The sequence below is a fragment of the Oryctolagus cuniculus genome, chromosome 4, assembly GCF_964237555.1.
Source record: "Oryctolagus cuniculus chromosome 4, mOryCun1.1, whole genome shotgun sequence".
NCBI classification, from domain to species: domain Eukaryota; kingdom Metazoa; phylum Chordata; class Mammalia; order Lagomorpha; family Leporidae; genus Oryctolagus; species Oryctolagus cuniculus.
The window spans coordinates 60,441,298-60,465,487 of record NC_091435.1 but is presented as its reverse complement, the minus strand read 5'-3'; the positions used below and the strand labels follow the sequence as shown (position 1 = coordinate 60,465,487).

The 24,190-nt window shown below is 37.8% G+C and overlaps 1 protein-coding gene and 1 pseudogene across 2 annotated transcripts in view; one reads left to right on the top strand and one right to left on the bottom strand.

The window, feature by feature from the left end:
• Positions 1-24,190, bottom strand: part of ALCAM (activated leukocyte cell adhesion molecule) — a 209,886-nt gene that overhangs the window by 137,470 nt on the left and 48,226 nt on the right. The window lies entirely within an intron of this gene.
• Positions 10,122-10,833, top strand: LOC103350609 (synaptophysin-like protein 1 pseudogene; annotated as a pseudogene).

Here is a 24,190-nt window from a genome sequence, read left to right as displayed (position 1 = left end):
AATTGCCCAAGAGGAAAAAAAAAGGCCAATATAGAATACATTTAGTATATTAATATATGAAATTTTTAGTTAAGGAACTCAAGATTGCAGATGAACTATTTTCAGTAATATATTTTCAAAATAAGGACAAGCTATTTTAAATTAAAATGTAATTTAAGAGAACAAATGTTAACAAGGCTAACTTTTAAGTAGAAGTGCATTTCATTCTAACATACCATGGGTTATTTAAAACTAAGGCAATTTGTTGGATGGAATCTGATGTATCTTAAAGTTGTCCTTATATTTTGGTTTTGTTAATGCTTTCTCACTCTAATAATCAATCATAAAAACAATTTATAGTGATACTAAATAAGTGTAGCATGGTGACAGATAAAAAGTGCTTTGAAGTTCCTGGATAAAAGGCTTTGTGTTAATGCAACACATCAATTCCATAAATACCAACGAATTTAAAAGAGAAGGTCACTTGATGGAGAGAAAAGACAAGATTTTAAAGTTAATATAAATCAAAAGAAATTCTCAATATCAAGAATACATTAGTCTTATATTTTAAAACCAGTCAGTCTTATAATTAAAATCTCCTCATAAATCCCCATTGATGGGACAATGAAGTAAGTGATGTTTTGGGGGAGGGAAGTGGGAATGCAAAGAAACATCTCTATTGTTTGTAGTCACTCAAGTCTTTTTCTTGGCAACCGACCCAGGAGCCTGTTTTGGGAGAAGGTTAAAAGTTTTAATTGTTGATTGATTCTGACTAGCTCCTCATATGTCCATCACAAAATATGAACACAAAGTCTATAACCCAGTTTTCAGTGTCAGCTTGTCTGTGAGTGTGCACATGTATCTTAAGATGATGTAAGCAACATCAAGATCTATTTAGAAACCGGAGCATTCTCTTAGCCCTATCTAAAAAAGTAAAGCAGAAATTTGATGGATGGGGCATACATCTTATTCATGGATTCTATGCAATATGATATTCAGGATTTTGGCTTGAAAAATCCTGTGTCGAGGGCCAGCGCTGTGGCATAGTGGGTAAAGTCTCCACCTCCAGTGCTGGCATCCCATATGGGTACCAGTTTGAGTCCTGGCTGCTCCACTTCCCAGCCAGCTCTCTGGCCTGGGAAAGCGGTGGAGGATGGCAAAGTCCTTGGGCCTCTATACCCACATGGGAGACGTGGAAGAAGCTCCTGGCTCCGGGCTTTGGATTGGCACATCTCCAGCCTTTATGGCTGTCTGGGGAGTGAACCAATGGATGGAAGACCTCTCTCTTTTTCTCTCTCTCTACCTCTACCACTCCATAACTCTACCTTTCAAATAAATAAATAAATCTTTAAAAAAAAGAAAAAAAGGAGGTAAATGATATTTTAAAAAATAGTTTGTTGGAATGATAAGAATGTTTTTTGATTGGCAAACTGGGCACTAAACATTCATTGATTAATTGAGCCTGTTTCTGTTTTACCAAATTTGGCATTAAGATCCTGGCATGATCTAGGATACCTTGTGACAAGCATCTGGTAATAGAAGAATTAACTAAAAAGAGATCTCAGAAACTTATCTTATTGTCGCCTTTTTATTACAGCTATAAATAAGTGTTTTTATTGCCTCTGGAAGGAGGAAAAAGTGATACTTAAAGTTTAACGTTTGTAATTCTGTCAAATTTACTATGTGGCCACTTCTTGAGATGCTCTAAATGAAGTTCTCTAGGTTAATACACTTGAATATCTCTTTAATAATTATATTAGTTGGGGCCGGCGCCGCGGCTCACTAGGCTAATCCTCCGCCTAGCGGCGCCGGCACACCGGGTTCTAGTCCCGGTCGGGGCGCCGGATTCTGTCCCGGTTGCCCCTCTTCCAGGCCAGCTCTCTGCTGTGGCCAGGGAGTGCAGTGGAGGATGGCCCAGGTGCTTGGGCCCTGCACCCCATGGGAGACCAGGAAAAGCACCTGGCTCCTGGCTCCTGCCATCGGATCAGCGCGGTGTGCCGGGCGCAGCGCGCTGGCTGCGGCGGCCATTGGAGGGTGAACCAACGGCAAAGGAAGACCTTTCTCTCTGTCTCTCTCTCTCACTGTCCACTCTGCCTGTCAAAAAAAAAAAATTATATTAGTTGGAAAAAAGTTTATATCAAGCAGATTAATGTATGCCCTGTCAAAATTTTGACAAAATGATTAGAACAAGAGTGCATATAAATTCTAGCAATAAAATACCAGTTTGTGCCTGTCATTCTTTGTTCTGTTTTAGCTGATTGAAAAGTAGAAAGAGAATGATTTTTCCATCTGCTGGTTGACTCCCAAAATGCTTGCAACAGCAGGGTCAGGCCTAAGCCAGGATCCATAAACTTAATTCTGGGTCTCCTGTGCTGGGGGCAGGAACCAGTACTTGCTGTCTCCAAAGGTGCACATTAGCAGGAAGCTAAAATCTGATACAGAACCAGGTCTTGGACCTAAGGACTCCATTATGGAATGTAGGTCTCTTAAGCATCATCTTATCTGCTATACAAAAAAACTTGTCTCCAGTAATTTTTTTTTGCTGTTATTCCACAGGACCAATTCTGTTTCATTATATTTGTCTTTCTGGCATGCACAAGGTAAAATATTGGAAAAGTAAAAGATTAAGTTAATAACTGAAATAATGTGCAACTTGTAAGGCAGTGATATCAACATAATAGTACAGAACTCATTATGTATAAAGCACTGTGCAAAATTTGACATTTTAAATATATGATTTTAATTCTCATTAGCAATCATTTGAGATGAACATGTTTATTCTTTTTTACAAAAAAGGAAGTTGAGGCTCCTAGATGTTAAAAAAGAAGAAGAAAAAATCGTCTAAACTGATTTCACAAAAGGGAGAATCAGGATTTCTACCCAGGTCTCCTGAGACATAAAACATATCTGTCTTATTACAGAGTGCTACCTCAAATATTAGCAGCTTTAAGAGAAATGTTATAAAAACTTCTTATAGATTATATTTAGAATTTGAGGTGTAAACATTAACACCTATGCTTAATTACATCTCACATTATTTTTCAATGTTTTCAGAAAAAGAGGATTTATTTCAGTTTGTTTTATTTGAATTTTTCTACAGGAAAAAAGTGGGATTTGATATGCATGAATTCTTAAAGGCTTAATTTAAACAAACTTTAAAACAACAAATTTGCAAGTTGTGTATTCTGCAATTATCAATACTTCTATTTGAAAAAGCATTCCCAGAGAGACCTCTTTCTAGGAGTTTGTCCTTTGCTGAATAGATTATTCATGTGTCTAATTCTAGCATAAATGTACATGGGGGGATTTATAGGCTTAGTTGATTCTTTCATTTTACAGGCCTCTTCATAATTATGCTTCAAGTTTGTCTGCATGAAATACTCATTTATATTGGAAACATACCCCAATTAAAAAGCATTCATTCAATAAGATTTCACTATAATCCAAGATGTGTGCAGAATTGAAAAGTAAACTACTATGGTATACTTTTAAATGATTTGGTTGTCATTTCAGAAAGAACAACTCCTGAAATATGACATAATTAATGATAATGCTGCACTTACACTTGCTGACATAATTTATAACAAAAATAGAGTGAAAACGTATTTCAAAAACAATAAACACTCACTCTTGAAAACTTAGACGTTTTCCCTTGGGTAGTTATGCATGGTATTTGGATTGTTTTATGGTTACCGTTGACCCCTTCCTGGTGACTACATTTGCCATGTGACTCTGGTTCCTCTCACAAAGGAGGCACACTGTGCTTCCCCACTTCAGGAATTTGGGTTCATCTGTGCCTTGTTTTGGCCACTGGAATGTCATGAAATGTGATGCAAGCAAAAGTATGAAGAAAAACACATATTTCTGCTCAGTGTTGCTTTTGAACATCACTAAAACATGCTCAAGCTGTCCTCCTTCATGTTGAGAGACAACTGTGGACCAGAATGAGATGCTCCCTGTTATGCCACCTGAAGCATATCAAGTACCACCTGATGCCCTAGACCACTCTCCTACCACCCAACATCCACTGTACCCACCCACAAACTAGTGAGCCTGCCCAAAGTAGCCAAACTCAGCCAAGATCAGTTGATCAACACACTCATTCATGAACTGAATATCTAAGTTATTCTATGCCTCTTCATTTTTTTTTAAGATTTATTCATTTATTTGAAAGGCAGAGTTACAGAGAGAAAGAGGGAGAGGGAGAGGGAGAGGGAGAGGGAGAGGGAGAGGGAGAGGGAGAGGGAGAGGGAGAGGGAGAGGGAGAGAGAGATCTTCATTCTGATGGTTCACTCCCCAAACTGTGCCAATGAGAGAGAGAGAGAGAGAGAGAGAGAGAGAGAGAGAGAGAGAGAATCTTCCTTCTGATGGTTCACTCTCCCCGAACTGTGCCAATCTGAAGCCAGGAGCCAGGAGCTTTTTCCAGGTCTCCCACATGGGTACAGGGGCCCAAGGACTTGGGCCATGCTGCACCACTTTCCCAGGCCACAGCAGAGAACTGGCTGGGAAGTGGAGCAGCTGAGACTCAAACTGGTGTCCATATGGGATGCTGGCACTGCAGTACCTGCTACACCACAGTGCCTATCCCTCTATGCCTCTTCTTATTTTGTTCTCTCTAAGGGTGTGAGTAAAGATCTGTGATTAAAGATCAACTATATCGTAATGAAGTACATTTCCTATTTCTTAATGTCAAAATAGGTCATAATCCTATTTTTACATTTAGGTACACTTTAAATTAGTATCTATTCAACATTTACTATGCTCTGCTACTGTTAGGAACTTCTAAATATATAGTTCAAAAATAATGTGTGGAATTATTTGAGCAACAAACTAAACAAATTATTACTGAAGGTACTAAGTAAATATCCATGAACCCATATTGATAAAAATAAATAATTAAGTACATTTAAAATGGGGGAAAATAGGTAAATCAACCAGGCAGAAAATTTCCAAGTAATTGAAGTAGATACTCTACCCTCAAGGAGGAGGGTATAAAGACTCCTTAGGAAAAAAAGCTTTGGAAATAGGAGATTGGCTTCATTCAGTATGACCTTAGCATGGGCTTCACATAGTGACCTTCTTCCAAAGAGCACAGAATAAAACCGGAGAAAAATGTACCTTTATACTGTAGAAATCAGACAAGCACCAACTCAACTAGGTGATCAACGTTAACATCCATATTAAGAAGAAATGTTGACAGTATGCACATTTAATATGATGTGAAGGGAATGGCATTTTGCCATTGTGGCATTCTCCCTCAAACCTCAGAATTCTAATCTCCAAATTATCATGAGAAAAACATTAGAGAAGTTTGAATAAAGTGATATTTTACTAAATATCTGACATGTACCCTTCAAAACTATAAGGATGACACAAGTAAATGAAATAATCGATCAATGAAGCTTTAGGAGACATGTGGACCAGCGCAGGATAAGCTGTCGGGTGTGATGTCAACAACACATATGGGTGCCGGTTCTGATCCAGGCTGCTCCTCTTCTGATCCAGCTCCCTTCTGAAGGGCCTGGAAAAGCAGCAGAAAATGGCCCAAGTAATTGGTCCTTGCACACACATGGGAGACCTGGATGGAGTTCCTGGTTCTTAGTTTCAGTCTGGCCCCATTACGGTTGTTGTGGTCATCTGGGGGAGTGAACCAACAGAGGGAAGATCTCCCGATATCCCTCTATCTTTCTCTTGATCTCTCTCACTATTTCTAACTCTGGCTTTCAAATAAATAAATCTTAAAAAAAAAAAGGCTTAAGGAAACATGATGACTAAATGTACTATGATAGGCAAAAATCCTAGAAAAAAGGATTTAAGGTAAAACTAAGAAAATCTGAATAGAGGCTGAATTTAAGTTGATTATAATGTAGTCCTATTTGCTTATAAGTGTTGTTGCTAGGGGAAACAGTATAGTGTAGTGTTCAAAATTTTCCTATAAAACATTCTAAAATTAAATATTATTTAAAATATAGTATGCATGGAAATATGTATCAGCAATGTTTATTTGAGTTTAAATTGCATCCATTCTGTAGTATATTTGTTTTGTTTATGTATCATTGATTTGTTTTCACTTTTATTATATTATTATTATATTCCCTGGGACTTGCAAGTGTAGTTTTCAAAATATTTTAATTTTAATAAGTTGCCAATTAAATATTGATCAGCAAGAAATAAATAATACCTCATTCTAAAATATAAAATAAACTGGAGGTGAAATTAATTGATTTTAATTAAAATGCATTTAAATAGATTGCATCCTATCTTAATATAATTTTGAAAACAAGATGAATATTGTACAATAACTGGCTTCCACTAACAATTCCTAAAATTATTTTTAAATATCATTTCTCATCACACTCTATCTCAAGAAGATTACTGGTAGGATCACAGATATACCAGCCATTTAAATATTTTTATTTACAGTGCTTACTTAATAAATAACCAATCTGCTTAGCAACTATAACCATTCATCAATTGAAAAGTTTTCATGGAAATGCCCTGCACATAGATCATTATTATTTTCTAATACTAGACCATTAACTTGCAGAATTTAATGTAATGAGAGAAATGTTTAATGCAGCTACAAAATAAATACCACATCATATGCCTTGCGGCTTTAAAAAATTTCAAGATACCCAACAGGCTTTGGTAAACAAGTCTAAAAGATAAAGGAAGCAGGTGTAGAAGACATTTAATAAAACATGCTTCTCATTTTTATTCCTTTTCTATTTGGTTTCTTGGGGATCTCTGTTTGACAGTGACCTCTAGTGTATTTGCTTCGGGCAGATACTTTATTCTCAGTCTACTGATGTGGCAACCAACAAAGGATGACAGAAAGTAGGATTGAAAGCTGATATTAAGTTTTAAAAAGAAAAATAGGATTTTTGCAGAAAGACTTACAGTTTTAAGCAATTAAAGTGTTTGGTTTAACATTTGTGATCTGAACTTTTGCATCTTATGGAATAGATTATAGATCCTAACCACAAATTAGAAGAGATCGCATCAACATAAATTCATTGAGAGTGTTTTCTTCCTTTGTGCTCAGTGTAAAGGCTGCATAATGTAAGTAACTAAGTCATAAAATTAAATATTCATTTCTTCCTCTCTCAAGGGATTAGGATGCCAATTCTAGTCTGAAGACCAACTCCAGTGCACTATAGCACCACCTCTTTTTCTGGTATGTATGCCTTCACAAGAACAATTTCTAGTTTCAATATTCTTTGTTGGTGGACTAATGTAACTAGAGCACTGGCTGTATTAATCTACTGTTGCTTTTCATGAGGGTCAACACATCAGCTTCCATGTTTCTATATAACAGACAAAAACTTATAAAGAGATACCAAAATGCAATGTTTTATGAATTGCCTTTTTTAAAAATATTTTTTTAAATTTTGATTTTATTTGAAAAGTAAAGAGACGTACAGAGAGAGATTTCCCCATCCACTGGTTCACTCCTCCAAATACCCACAATAAGTAAGGGTTAGGGAAGGCTGAAGTCAGGAGACTGGAACTTAATCTGGGCTTCCCGAGTTGGTGACAGTAATCCATCCACTTGAGCCATCATCTGCTGCCTTACAGGATGCATAATAGAGAAAACTGGATGGGCAGTGGAGGAGCCTGGACTTGAACCAGGCACTACAGTATGCTAAATGCTTGCCCAATTGAATTACCTTTTAAAATTGCCAATTCTGAAACACTTGCCAGAAATCAGGACTATAATTTTTACTCCTCTTACTTTGCTCAGTATCAAATTTTCCTATTGGCCAGCGCCGCGTCTCACTTGGCTAATCCTCCGCCTGCGGCGCCAGCACCCCGGGTTCTAGTCCCGGTTGGGGCACCAGATTCTGTCCCGGTTGCTCCTCTTCCACTCCAGCTCTCTGCCATGGCCTGGGAAGGCAGTGGAGGATGGCCCAAGTGCTTGGGCCCTGCACCCGCATGGGAGACCAGGAGGAGGCACCTGGTTCCTGGCTTCAGATAGGCGCACGTGCCGGCCATAGCAGCCATTTTGGGGGGTGAACCAATGGAATGAAGACTTTTCTCTTTCTCTCTCTCACTGTCTAACTCTGCCTGTCAAAAAAAATTTCCTATTACTAAAATTAGCAGAAATTAAATAATTTTATTTGTATATATAATACATGCATGATGTGTTATGTTTTTAAAATAGAGGAGTCAAATAATTTCCTTAAGTTCCAGGAAACAGGAATATCACAATATGTTGGAAAGTGCAATTTCAGAAATTTTTTTTCTTTTCAAATGGCTAGTTCAGAAATACAAGGATAAAAATTAAGAGAGAAAGAATCTTCTTCATATGCGTGCTTTTCTTTTTATACTTTATTGTTTCCAGGATGGAGAAACATAATGGGGAATATTGTCTTGCCTTTTAATCTTGAAAAATGTTAAGGTCACAAACCTTAATCTTCTAATTCTAAGATTGTCTAATAATATTGACTCAGCCATAAGGAATTTACAAAGAATACAAATAGTGCGATCTTAAGTGCACATAGCAACTCCAGGCCTTTGTAGATATTCAAATATTTAGTTCAGATGCTTCAGGATTTCAAAGGAAGGACTTATTTTTTTTTTTCTTTTGCAATTTCTTTGTGCATATATGTGGGCAAAATATATATTAGCTCAACCTAATGTGACTTTCTCATTACTCTATAAGAGTCAGTATTACAGATTGTATTGAATCTTGAAATGAATTGTCTGGAAACCTCCTTTTTTTTTATCATTTGTAGGCATTTTTTAATCGGGAGAATTAAGTGTACATGGTGACTAGGTTTTCAGAATGCCACATGTAAGCAAGGTAAATCCTGATAAAGATTTGGAAAATCAAGTAAGAGAGTTATAAAGCCTATTGAGATGTTATATTGATACTGAAGTTCATGATGTTTTTGAGAATCTGATAGATTCTGAGACCTCTACCGTAAACCTTCATTAACACCCAAACTTGGGAGCCAGTGTTGTGGCACCACAGGTTAAGCTGCCACCTGCAATGAGGGCATTCCTTAGGAGCCCCTGCTCAAGTCCTGATTGCTCCGCTTCTGATCCAACTGCATGCTAATGACCTGGGAAAAGCAGGAGAAGATGGCCCAAGTGCTTGTGCTCCTGCCATCCAGGTGAGAGACCCGGAAGAAACTCCTGGTTCCTGACTTCAGATTGGCCTAACTTTGGCCGTTGCGGCCATCTGGGTAGTGAACCAGTGGATGAAAGATTCTCTCTCTTTCTCTCTCACCCTCTCTCTCCCTCTCTCTGTGTAATTCTGACCTTCAAGTTAATAAATCTTAAAAAAAAAAAATCCAAATGTCATCTACAATTTCATGAAATAAAGAGCATTGTGAAGCTCATTTAAGGAATACCGAAAGCTAGGTGATTTAAAACACTTGCTCTGGGCAAGTTGTCAGACACCACAGGGGAAACAGGGGAGGGAGAATAGACACTGAGGGAGACAAGGGCTTTCCTTTTCCCAGATTCCCATTCTTTTGCTCCTGCTAATGGCACTCTTCAGCCTGTGGTCATGAAGTAGTGCTGACATAAGACAAGCACTGGCAGCCATGGACATTGTTTAGCTTGGTTTTAATGTATTTATTTTTAATTGACAGATAATTGTGTAAACTTATGGGGTATAATGTGATGATCTGATCTAAGCATATATTGTAGTCAAGCTAATTAACAAATTCTTCACCTCAGTAACATAATTCTTTTATGGTGAGATGGTGAGAATGTTAAAGATTTATGTTCAGGGGCCGGCACTGTGGCACAGTGGATTAACATGCTTGCCTGAAGTGCCAGTATCCCATACGGCTGCTCCACTTTAGATTCAGCTCTCTGCTATGGCCTGGGAAGGCAGTAGAAGATGGCCCAGGTCCTTGAGTCCCTGGACCCGTGTGGGAGACCCAGAAGAAGCTCCTGGCTCCTGGCTTTGGATAGGCGCAGCTCCAGCCATTGTGAACAACTAGGGAGTGAACCATCAGGTAGAAGACCTCTCTCTTTCTCTCTGTGTAACTCTTTCAAATAAATAAATAAATCTTTTAAAAAAAAAAGATACATATTCAGGGTGAGTGTACAGCACAGTGGTTAAGACACTATTTGGGGGTCGGTTCCCTCCTCCTCCGCCCCACTGTTCTTCCTCCTTTGCTCAGAGGATGTCCTTTTTCCAGATCAGCCTCAATCTGCTTAAGTAGATGCTTGGCTTCATAAAGGTCCTTGAGTGGATTGTGCCCATCTTTACTTTGGCCACCTGTGGATGTTTTTAAGGGCAAAACAGAGGTTCCAGTGTATTGTCCTCCTCAGTTTCCTGGCATGAAAACTATGACAGCTAGTTTTGGTTATCCATTCAAGTTAAATCAGGTATTATTTCAGGCAAATGTAAATGTGTGTGGCCTAAGTTGGGAAGGTCATGTCTTCATAGATTACTCTTCTTTGGCACAGTTTTATTAGGTTTGCAGTCTTTGCATTCTTTCATTGCATTGCTGCCCTTCTGCTGTATGTTGGTTGTATGAACCTAGACAGAGACACTCACAAACTACCCATAGTTTACTTTGTTATCACTTTTCTTGCCACTTTTTTTGTGGTTGGTGAGCACTTTGGCTTAAAACTCTCAAGAACATTAAAGTAACCAATCGGCACAATATTGTTCAGGAACCTCTGCCTTTTGAACAGCAGGACGCGCATTACTACTTTGGTTCTGTGACTTGTATGGGATCCCTAAACGTATATGTGATCTTTGGCTTTCTGAACATGATACTTTGAGGAGGAAATGCATGGTTTGTATTCAAGGAGATCAGTTTCCACAGTCCATCAAATACTTTTGCCCATGGCCAGGGAGGTATTGCACCTCCTACTAGAATATAATTAAAGAAAAAATGCACTGTAGGAAATTTGTGTCTTGCTATGACTTGTTGCCAACATCTTGAGAAGCATTATTGGTTTCTAATAAAAGTAATGGCTTTTTCAATAAAATTGTGGTTTTAAATTTTGCTGCATTTTTACATAAAGCCAGTATATTTTCTAGAAATGTAAGATGTAAATGTATTCTCACATGTAAATTTGAAAATCCAGGGGCCTATTATGAGATGATGTACATTTTTAAATGAGCAGTGAGTTGTTTGCTTTCTAAAGTGTTTACACCTTAAGCCTTAACATATATCTTCATTCAGAAAATTCATATTATCATATCATAATAAGAAGAAAACTATTTGGGACATATACTACTATAAGTTTGTATAGATCATATGCTCAAGATCTATCTTTGTTTAATAAAGTCTAGGTTATATAAGTTGTATTTAGAAAAAATATATTTAGTTCAAAATGTATATCTGAGCATTGTTCATGTCATAAAAAATGTAATTGCAAAGACTGGGTATATGCTCTATTTCTGTTTTTTTCCTAAATGATCTGCTGTACTTAATATGTGTACTAAAACCGTGTTGGGAGCAGGGATTTGGAAGTTTCTAACAGATAGGTAGTTTATTTAGTAATTCTTTTACTTGAGAAATAAGCCTACATTACACTAGTGGTTTAATAGGAATTAAAAGATAATGTATGTTTTCCATGAACTTCTCTGAACCACCCTCATGTATCAGTAAAAAGAACATGGCTTACCTAGATATCTTCGTATGTGTGGGCATTACTTTTGGTGATGTTTATTTGCTGTCATATGTTGCTCTTGCTGTATAAGCATAGGTTGAGACCTAGTCTCCTTGCGAGTAGAGAAAAATAGGCCACTTCTTTTTGAAGACCCTTTTCAGAAGGCTACAAAAATTAAGATTATATTTTACTTTTGAAACATTTAACATTTAGAGTTGATGAAGTTGCATTGATATTTTCAAAGACCTAAATCTATGATCCATTACCATCAAATTACTAGAGAACATTGGGGAAACTGTAAAAAACATTGGCATAGCCAAGAATTATTAGAAAAGACCCCAAAAGTACAGACAATCAAAGCCAAAATTGACAAATGGGATAACATCAAATTGAGAAGCTTTCACACTGCAAAAGAAATACACTGCAAAGTGAAGAGGCAATTGACAAAATGGAACAAAATATTTACAAACTATGCATCTGATAAAGGGTTAGCATCCAGAATCTATAAAAAGTTCAAAAAACTCAAAAACAACAAAATAAACAATCCAGTTAAGAAATAGGCCAAGGGCTTGAATAGGCATTTTTCAAGAGAGGAAATTCAAATGGCCGACAGACACTTGAAAAAATGATCAAGATCACTAGCTATGGCAGATGTCCTAAATAGCACTCTGGCCTCAGAATCAGCCCTAAAGGCATTTGGATCTGGCTGAAAAGCCCATGAGAGTATTTCAGGCATGGAAAGCCAAGACACTCTGGCAAAAGATCTCTGCGAGTGAGATCCCAGTGAAAAGAACAAGTCTTCAAAGAAGGAGGTACCTTTCTCTGAAGGGAGGAGAGAACCTCCACTTTGACTATGACCTTGTCTAAACAAGATAAGAATCGGAGAACTCAGAGGGCTTCCATAGCCTTGGAAACTCATGACTGGAGCATAGGGAGACTACTGATGCCATAGACAGGAGTGTCAATTGGTAAAGTCAACAACAGGAGTCACTGTGCACTTACTCCTCATGTAGGATCTCTGTCCTTAATGTGCTGTGCATTGAGATTTAATGCTATAACGAGTACTCAAACAATATATTTCACTTTGTGTTTCTATGGGGGTGCAAACTGTTGAAATCTTTACTTAATGTATACTAAACTGATCCTCTGTAAAAAAAAAAAAAAAATTATCAACTCCCAACTTGACTCTCACTGGGATTAAACATGACAATAGGTCTGCTCTGATTTCATCATCATTTAAAAAAAATCATCTATTATTTTTCACTTTATGTTTCTGTGTGAGAGCAAACTGTTGAAATCCTTACTTAATGTATACTAAGCTGATCTTCTGTATATTAAGATAATCGAAAATGAATCTTGATGTGAATGGAAGGGGAGAGGGAGTGGGAAAGGGGAGGATAGTGGGTGGGAGGGACGGTATGTGGGGGAAGCCATTGTAATGCATAAATCGTACTTTGGAAATTTATATTCATTAAATAAAAGTTAAAAAAAAATCACTAGCTATCAGGGAAATACAAATCAAAACTACAATGAGGTTTCATCTCATTCCAGTTAGAATGGCTCTGATACAGAAATCAACAAACAACAAATGGTGGCAAGGATGTAGAAAAAAGGTAGGCTAATCCATTGTTGGTGGGAATGTAAACTTTTGCAGCCACTGTGGAAGACACTGGAGATACCTCAGAAATCTGAATATAGATCTCTCATTTGATTCAGCCATCCCATTCCTAGGAATTCACCCAAACCAAAGGAAATCAGCATATGAAAGAGTATCTATACACCCATGTGCACTGTAGCACAATTCACAATAACTAAGATATGGAATCAACCCAGATGACCATCAGCTGTTGACTGGATAGAGAAATTATGGTATTTATACACTATGGAGTACACTCAGCTATAAAAAAAAAAAAAAAAGAAAAAAGAAATCCTGTTTTTTGCAACAAGATGGACGCAACTGGAAACCATTATAGTTAAGCCAGTCCCAAAAAGACAGATATAATATGTTTTCTCTGATCTGAGGTAACTAACAGAATACTAGAAATGTAATGTATTGGAGTGAAATAGACATTTTGGGATTTTGTGATTGTTTACAGCCCTGTGTCTTCCATTGAGGTTACAGTGTGTATTTTTTTTCTCTTCATACTATTTGTTGAACTCTTTTACTTAGTGTAGGTTTAACTATACAATCATTAAGTAAACTGAAAATAGATGTTTGTAAAAATTAAGAGTGGGAATGTGAGAGAGTATAGGAGGAATGGTTGGAACATGGGTGGGAGGGAGGGTGGGAGAGAAGTGTCACTATGTTCCTAAATCTATATTCATGAAATATATGAAACTTGTATAGCTTAAATAAAACATAAAATCTCCTTTATTTAAAATTTCCAAGATATTTTTGAAAGGACTTAGGAGCCAACAACCTTCAAAAATAGAATGAATATAGAAAAATCATTTTTGAAATTTGGTGCTAAGCACCAAGATTATTTACTTTTACTTCCTAAATTTCTAAGTTATAAAACCAAGGCTAGAAGAGCTTAATTTACTTGACCAAGATCACTCAGCAAGTTAATGTCTCTAAATATTTGATTTCAGAAAATACCTTCACCTTCCCAAATTAAGTTTTCAGTTAATAACTGTATAATGCAGAACACAGATCTAGATAAAATGCAAAAACAAAGCTCAGTTTGTCTGTGAGCCTAGGGGCTGCATTCCCTTCCACTGGAAGAGTGAGTCTCCTACACAAAGAAAAAGCGTAAGTTAAATCATAAAAAGATCTCAGTTTTTAAAGAGAGGTTCCTCATTTTCTGAGATTAAAAAAATCACTTGCCACCTAGTTTAACTAGGTAAGATTATTGCCTACGTTCTGAAAGAATATTTTGCTCTTCCAGTAACCATGTGATCAATGCTCAATTTTGAGAATCCATTCCCCTTTAGAGTAAAAACTATTAAAACTATGCCAGCAAAAATACATGATAGCTATAGTATTAATCTTTTTATGATGTACATATTAGTAGCTATTTAATTTATGCTTACTTATTATAAGGTACTGCATGGTACATTTAAAACATAAGCTTATAGATAATCAGAACCTAATTAAAAACTTTACACTTTAATTTTCGGTACTTGCTTTCATCTGTACTTTTACGGGAGTAATTATAGGATTTTTACAGTGCAATCTATTTAATTTTATGATAAATTATTCTTTAAATCATTGCTAGGGAACAAAAATCAGTTCTCAAGTATCAGAAGTGTCCAGCAGATGCACCAAAGGCACATGATTCCTTTAATGCATCCTTCTCCTCTGACACAATTGGAGGCTCCGCTCTGGAAGAGGAAGGGATGCTGGCTCTTTTGCACTGCTCAATCCTAGTTAAATACACTCCCACACCCACCCCCTTGCAACACACACACACACACATGCACACACACAGTGTGTAAAGAAAATAGAACCAGCATATCATCAAACATAGAGTATAGCTTGAATTCAAATAAGAAGGTAATTTTTTCAGAGAGGTTAAACTTGTCAACATATTCATATATCATGGAATACAGAACAAAATTTCAAGGTTCTGAATTTTAGCATTAATTGTTCTACTTAGTGTTAAGACATCTTGAGCCATCTTCGAACCTCATTCTTCTTGTCACTAGCTAGACGATTCCACCCATAGATTGAAGGGAATATAATTAAAATAAGCATAAAGATTTGCATATAAAATCTCCCAGGGTTCAATTTTACCACCTACTCCATGATGCCAAAGACAATAGCAGAAACAATAGTGGGTGCTGAATTTGATTTGTTCAGTCAGTGAAGGAAGTCAGTCTTCTAGGTGAGAAAGTTAGTTACCCTTTCCTCTTCTTCATCTATGATAGTCCATCAACATAACAAATTATTTGCTTCTTTGAGATGGCTATGGCACACTGGACACAGTTTCATTGTTTGATGCTCTTTTAATCTGGCCATGTAGACTCATACATGGATTCCTAGAGGGTCATCCTTACCTCTCTCACTCTTCTTTTCCCTCCCAAACAAATTTGCTTTTTTGACACTTTTAGAAATATCCAGACACTATCAGTGCCTTCAAATACTAACCTCAATAAATTCCAAATTACATAGTCTGTAGTTTAAGATATTCTCTAAACTAACTTTACAATTTCTCAATATTACTTACCCATAACTCTAAAATCAAGCAAAATTAATTGCTCAGTATACCACCATAAACATTTTCATTCCAGTACCAACATATTTCTGATATTTGTTTTGCTAGAGTGTCTTATTTTCAGTATAGAAGAAATAACATGTTTTTTGGATTCAAATTATTCTCAGGATTAATCTGAATTCTCCTACTTCACTAGATGTGTGATTTAGAATAGTGTGACCCCTTGTAAAATGGGAATTTTCTCTACGCAACAAGTTGTTTTTGTGAGTATTAAACAAGGTGTTTATGCCTAAAACCTTCGGAGAGCTTAATGTGGTTCAGGCTCCTTCCTCTACTTTTTGTATTTATTTATGCATATGACACTCAGAAAATCTCTATGAAGCAAATACTGCTTCTCATTCAAAAGGAAATTGTAGAATAGGGAACTTAAGTAATTTCCCAGGAAATACTACTTGGCTTATGAGCTGGCATCCTTAACTACTTAAATATCTGTATCCACAATGAACCAAAGTCAAAGATGTCAGTGAATGAACAAATACTTTGAAATTTTAATGATAATTTCATGATTCTTTTAAAAAATACTAGTTGAATTCTGCCCAAATTATTCAAATAATAGTAGCTTATTTGATGTAAATAGAATACTCACCATGAGTCAAAGTTGCAGGCTATATAATTTGACCCATACTAGATTTATTTTCTTTCTGAAAAAGGAATATGAATGTTCAATCATTGGCTCAGTGTTTATTAAGGTTGTGCTTGCTTTGAATTTTAAATAACATGTTTTTTTCATAGGATTAGGATAGCATAAATTTTGAAAATAAAATTTTATTTATTTGAGAGGCAGAGAGACAGAGCCACAAATCCCCATCCACTGGTTCATTCCACAAATGCCCTCAATGGGAGGGAGTGGGCCAGGCTGAAGCCCAGAGCCAGGAATGCCAACCAGGTCTCCCACATGAGGGGCAGGGACCCAAGTACTTGAGCCTCCCAAGGTCCATACTGAAGGTAAATTGGAATTGAGACTGGAACCAGGACTAAAACCCAGCCACTTTTATGTGGATACAGGAATCTCCAAGCAGTGTCTTAACTAAGATGTCAAATGCCCAAACCAAACCAGCATTAATTTATAGAATAAAATGGGAAATGAATATCTATGATTTTTGAATTAAATGCTCGAATATACTACGTCACCAGCTAAAATAATGTGGCTAATATTAATCTAATGTAATTCTTAGTCATTAAGGAAACAAATATGAGAGTGATGTTATGGCGCAGCAGGCCAAGATGCTGCTTGTACTGCTTGAATCCCATATCAGAGTGCCAGTTGGAGTCCCAGCAGCTCCATGTCCCATCCAGCAACCCTGATAATATGGATGAGAAGCCAGCAGAAGATGGCACATGTTCTTGGGTCCCTGCCACTAATATAGGAGACCATGATGGAGGTCTGGGCTCTTGCTTCAGACTTACTGCTGCAGACATTCAGGTACACAGTGCACCAGTGGATGGAAAATCTCTTTCTATTCTTCATTCTATTTTACCCTGCCTTTCACATAAATAAATCTTAAAAATCACAAACAAAAAGACCTGTCAGGACTTGAAATACACTGAATATAATTTTAATACTATCTGATTATACATTGTTTTCTTTTTTTCTAAAAGAACAAATGCTAAAACAAATGCTAAGCCTGCAGCAATGGTGAGTCCCAGCTGCTCCACTTCCGATCCAGCTCTCTGCTGTGGCCTGGGAAAGCAGAAGATGGCCCAGTTCCTTGGCCCCTGTACCCCGGTGGGAGATCCAGAAGAAGCTCCTGACTCCTGGCTTTGGATCAACTCAGCTCTGGCCATTGTGGTCATTTGGAGAGTGAACCAGTGGAAGGAAGACCTCTCTCTCTCTCTGGCTCTACCTCTTTCTCTAACTCTGTCTTCTAAATAAAGTAAGTCTTTAAAAAAAAAAAAAACACAAATGCCTAGTGAAAAAACATGATTATATATCATCCATAGTTAAAAAAATCATGCAAGGGTCAGGTGACAGGCTTAGTATCTAAGACACCAGCTTCCTCCTAAGGTACAATCAGGCAGGAAGTGGTCATGGATCAAATATATGGATTCCTGCCACCCGTGTAGGAGATGTGGATTGTGTTCTCATCCCCAGCTTTGTTTCTTCCTACCTCATCGTTGTTCCCACTGCAGGCATATAAGGATTGAACCAGCAGCTGGGAATCTCCCCACACCCCCACTTGTGTGTGTGTGGAGGGGTGTATGTGATCTGTTTCACTCTCTTTGTCTTTATAAAAATGTTTTTAAATCACTCAATACTGAAATCCCAGGACAAAAGATCAATCCTAATGCCTTGATTAAATTATTGCCCTGTTTGTCCTCCACTTAAAGACTGTACACAAGTAAGATTTCCAAGACAATGCTAACAATCATTTGTCAGAATATTTATGTTTTCTTAGGCCCTGAAAAAATGTTTTTACTGACACTGGCAGGAAGAAAATTTCACAAAACAATCATACATATTTTAGTAAACAGCTAAGGATATTATAATATAATGGTTGTTACAAATTTTTGCAATTTTGATTCACCATCTGTAATACAGGAATCCAGAAATTAAACAGAATTTCTATTTCATCCTGATCTCTCAGAAAAAGCATTAAAGACCAGTTCCCTTTTCACTGCTAAGAATAGGAGCATACATTAGAAGATTCCAGTAAAATTATATGACTTAACTATATACAATGTTGTAAAAGGGTATAGCTACTATATTTTAAAAGTAGAACTAATGCAATTGTTAGTTATGAGTCTAATATATTTTTGAAAAGTGTGTTCAGTTGTTGAACTATGTCCTTCCCTAGAGTAATGACTGTACTTGCTCTTTCTGTCCATTAGCTGTTTTTCCCACTCAAATATGTTGCATCCCACTGAATCTTTAGGAAGTAGTTGGAGAACAAAACAAGTTCATCTGGCATAATTCCATATCAGTGGCTTGAACACAGGTTGTTTAGAAAGCTGTTCTGTCTCATTATTGTTCAATATTCTATTCCATAATATGCTGCAGAAATCCAATACTGCACAGTAATAACATCCCGTGTATTCAACACATTAAATGATTACGACAGCACCCGTAAGTGGAGGAAAAGCACTATCTTTCTCTATCACCTGTGGTTTAGAAAAGCACATTACTCATCCCCGTCCAAAAGGCCACAAAATATCTCGGGGGAAAGCAAAAATTCAGAAGCACTGATTTATTAATCAGTGTCCCAGAAATACATTGATTCAACTTTGAAAAAAAAGGGGGGGATGGAGTCAAACAAATTTCTTCCTGAGTGCATTACCAGTTCCACTGGAAATAATCTTTCAACAACACGTTGCTTTAAAGTTGTTAGTGGTCTTTTTTTTTTTTTTTTTTTTTTAACAGATAGAGTCAGTGAGAGAGAGAGACAGAGAGAAAATTCTTCCCGCCATTGGTTCACCCCCTAAATGGCCACTACTGCCGGAGCTACGCCGGTCCGAAGCCAGGAGCCAGGAGCTTCCTCCAGGTCTCCCACGTGGGTGCAGGGGTCCAAGCACTTGGGCCATCCTCCACTGCCTTCCTGGGCCACAGCAGAGAGCTGGACTGGAAGAGGAGCAACCGGGACTAGAACCCAGCGCCCAGGTGGGATGCTGGCGCAGCAGGCAGAGGATTTAACCAAGTGAGCCATGGCACCAGCCCCTGTTCACCTTAAGGAGTTAAAAATTGTCCAAAACTGAGTTTGCAGAAATGAAATAAAAGGTTTATAACTCCACCAACATTTTGACTAAAGAACACACGACAAAGGCTCAGGAATTTAACAGTTTTCTTATCAAGAACACTTCTCAGGAGATGAACACTGAGTTCCATGGCATTGTCAAGACTGTGGAATGCATCATTTTTCTGAGTCTCAGGTCTTTACTCACTTTTCTATGAGAAACCATTTCTTTCTTCATCGTTCATTGGTAGTGGCTGAGGTTCACAGCAGATATGATTTAAAATAATTTATCTTTGTTTCTATTTTAATGATAAATAATTCTTTAAATTATCATTTTACTGGCAAACTATACTAAAAATGTATCATAAATACAATATGTGGTCATTGAGATCTGGTATTTGCAATGTTATACTAAACACAAAGTCTTAATTTGTTATGAATCTCAAAAGAAACATAGCATGGATACTATTCTACTTTTTAATCAATACATGTAATTTGTCTTCTCATTTCTCTATGTTCCCAGCTTACATTTAACTCAGCCAGCTAGACCATTGGTGGTGATTATTAACTGTGTAAATTTAATCATTCAGTCATTTTCCTGGATATTTCTTCACCTCTAAAATACAACTGACAACTTTCCATCAGAGTGGTTATTAAAGGAGATACTAGTACTAAACTATATAATATCTAAAAACATTGTTTAAGGTAGTGTCTGAGGAATAAAAACAAATGTGTATTAGAGACTATTTGCAAACAGGTTGCTAATTCTTAAAAAAAAAAAAAAAAATTTGCTCCAGACTAAAGTTTCTACTGAACTGTTGATGTTGCTGTGAATTCGTTCTGAGAGGAGGAGTGTGGTGGGGCAAGAGGCGCGGAGTCACCACACAGACCCCGGGAGTCGGGTGAAAGCAGGCCAGAGGTGAGCAGCCCGCAGACTCGTTTATTTCAGTTGGTACAGCAGCTTAAATAGCCAAGGCAACCAATCCAGTCAAGGGGAGGTTTATGCCCTAACCAATCACAGACTGTTGCCAGGCAGTATCCAAAGCCATCCAATCACAGCCTGTTGCCAGGCAGGCTCTGTTGCCAGGTGGGTTTCAAAGCCATTCCTGATTAACTGATGCTCACTTGCCAGTGGCCATCTTGGCATAGCCTTCTCATTCCACTACATTTCCCCCTTTTTGTTTATTTTTGAGCAAAGGGAGGCATTATTCTTGGCCATACCATTGTTGATCCCATTTCCATGTGGTCTCCGTATGCACCTGTGCCTGTCTTAGGTTGTCCCCCGGGGGATCTTACCCATCATTGACTAACCAGTGCTCAAAACAGGACACCACTGGTTTCCTACTTTCAAATACAACCAAATTTTGTCTAAAACTGCTGAATCCTTTTCCTCTATGATCTCTTGGAGATGACAGTCTTGCTCCTTTCACTTTCCTCTCTTCAGCAAATACACCTTCTGCACCCACAATATATTGTTCTCTCTTTATGTTCCCATAGCAATACCTCCATTATAGTTCTCAATCTTTGTACCTTTTAATTAACTGAATATGCTGTCATCTCTATGGCTCTGTGATTCATACAGAAAAGGAATTATTTCCTTCTCTGTGTCTCTAATAGCTGCTACCTGCGCATATGGGCTGCATGGCTAGACTTTCCCCAAAGGGATGCTGAACGGAATAACCCACAGTAGCAAGAAGAAACTGATGTCCTGTGAGCTAAGGAAAATATAATGACAAAAGTTATTTGAGAAGACACAGAATTTAAAAAATTCTAATATATAATCTCAAATAATCTCATTGGCCAAATCAATTGTAACTGTAGTTAGCTCATTTCAACTGATGTTTAGAGCATGATTTCTACAAAGTAAGCAATCTCTGAGGCAAATTTTGATTATTTTATAGTGAATACCAGTGTGTAGAATCTGCACAGAATTTCTCTAAGTTAAATTGTTCTTATAAATATTTTTGACATAGAACTTTGTGGAAGAAATAAAGGTTGTCACTTATCAATGAACAAAGCACTTTTAAAACTCTTCTTGGGCTTGTACTGCAGTGTAGAAGGCTAAGCCTCCACCTGCGGCATCCCATGTGGGTACTGGTTCAAACCTGGCTGCTCCTCTTCTGATCCAGCTCTCTGATAATGCCATGGGAAAACAGAGGAAGATGGCACAAGTGCTCCTGCATCCACAAAGGAGACCCGGAAGGAGCTGTGGGCTCCTGACTTCAGATTGACCCAGCTCTTGCTGTTGCCACCATTTGGGGAGTGAATCAATGGGTGGAAGACCTTGTGCTCTCTCTCTCTCCCTCTCTCTGTCTATAACTCTGTCTCTCAAATAAATAAAATATTTTTTTAAAAAAAAGTTCATGTAAAATCTGTAGGTGAAAAAACCTATGCCTGAATTTGAAAACTTTTTGTCCTGAAGATTCCAAGATGGCTGAATATGGGAATGATGTGCTGATTTTGACTAGGGGAAGAATACAGAAGAAAAGTGAAGGAAGTGCATCCCTGAGGGAGTGTTGTAGAGAAGTTTGCAGTGGAAAATCTACAGAAAGCAGAGAGATGCATGGAGCAGCATGGACAGAACAAACATGCAGCAGCCAGCAAAGACACCACCCATGATTCCTGCAACTGGGGCCTGGAGGAGATGCCAGCTTCTGAGAGAGAGCAAGGTGCAAGCAGACTGTGTGGAAGCCTGTGTCGCTGGTGATGTTACCTGAGGGAGAACCTTGTGGACCACACTGACTTTGAGTCCAGCCTGGAGCCCTAGCGGGGCACCATGAAAGAAAAGCACACTTCTTTCTCTCCATACCCTAAGATCCAAGAGCTTCTTCCAGGTCTCCCACAAAGGTGCAGGGGCCCAAGCACTTTGGTCATCTTCTACCGTTTTCACAGGACATTAGCAGGAAGCTGGGTCAGAAGTGGAGCAGCCGTGACTCCAACCGGCGGTGCCATTTTGGGATGCTGACACCACAGGCAGGGGCTTAATCTACTCTGCCACAGCACTGGCCCCTGCTTCACTTCTGATTCAATTTCCTGCGGCCAGCGCCGTGGCTCACTAAGCTAATCCTCCGCATTGCAGCGCCGGCACACTGGGTTCTAGTCTCGGTCGGGGCGCCAGATTCGGTCCCGGTTGCCCCTCTTCCAGGCCAGCTCTCTGCTGTGGCCAGGGAGTGCAGTGGAGGATGGCCCAAGTACTTGGGCCCTGCACCCCATGGGAGACCAGGATAAGCACCTGGCTCCTGCCATCGGATCAGCGCGGTGCGCTGGCCGCAGCACGCAGGCTGCAGCGGCCATTGGAGGGTGAACCAACGGCAAAAGGAAGACCTTTCTCTCTGTCTCTCTCTCTCACTGTCCACTCTGCCTGTCAAAAAAAAAAAAAAAAAAAAAAAAAAATTCCTGCTAATGGTCTGGGAAAAACAGAGAAAAATGGACCAAGTGTTTGGGCCCCCACACCCATGCAGGAAATGTGAATGAAGCTCCTAATCCTGGTTTTGGTCTGGCTCAACCTTGGCCATTGCAGCCATCTGGGAAGTGATCCACAGACTGTAAGATCTCTCTCTCTCTTCCTCCCCCTCTCTCTGCCTCTTCATCTCTATAAGGATGAATTTCAATAAATAAATGAATCATTAATAAACAGAAGATGTTCATTTTGGAGGACAGAAATGCATTGTTATGTGTACTATTTGACCTTCTTCAGAATGTGAACTGTGGGATACCATAATTACTTGAATGTCACAATTATTTATTTGTTCTATGGGGAAATTTAATTTCTTATAACCACCTGCTTATTTTGACTATAATGTACAGTTAATTCTCAGCTTGTAGCAGCTACTTCAATTGGAAAAATAAGACACCTTTGAGACCACTTATAATTTCTAGTCTGCTACATTTTTTAAAATTCCCTATGGGAAATTTTATTATCATATACTTTAAGGCCTAACAAAATTTGACTCTTTATATTCATTTCCCTTCTTTGCCTCTGGACCTTCCCTGTCACATTGACCCTTGAAACATTGTAGAGTTATTACGTTCTCTGTAATGCAGTTTGGAGCATCACCTTTATCGGCCATCAAGGTGGAGGTAACAGAGCTCTCTCCAGGGCACTATGTCTTTTTCCCATTAGTGCTCCAGAACCATTACTACTTCTCTGACCTTTTCTTTTTTTTTTAATTAGTGTTATGTCTTAGGTAGTCTGAACTCAACTGTTTTTACACTATTTCTGAAATACAGCAATATAAAGAAATGACATCAATCGAATGTGACTAAGATATCAAGCTTCCTATTTAATTTAGGCTCTTTGTGGAATTATTTCTTAAGTTTAATTCCTTTGATATCACTGTAGCCCTTTAGGGAGTAAATGAGGAGAACCTACTTTGAACCATAATGCCACATTTTAGTCTTTTAGGAGAAAAATGAGGGTAAATTTATTATTCTTAATTATATATTATTATATATTTAATTATATATAATAACTATATACTATAATTTAATTATATATAATTAATATTCTTAATTATTCGTTACTATTTATAAACACACAAGTTCAATAAGTGAAATGCATGATTAGACAATTTTTACATTGTGCAAACATTGGCTGAAAAGTCATTATGCTGTGCATGACTGTATAGGTATTATAAGCTAATTTTTATTTTAAATAAAAAAGCACCCTCTTTTAAGAGACTAGAAAAATCAAAGACCTTCTAGATGCACTGGGATTTGGGGTTAAAAATGATCTCA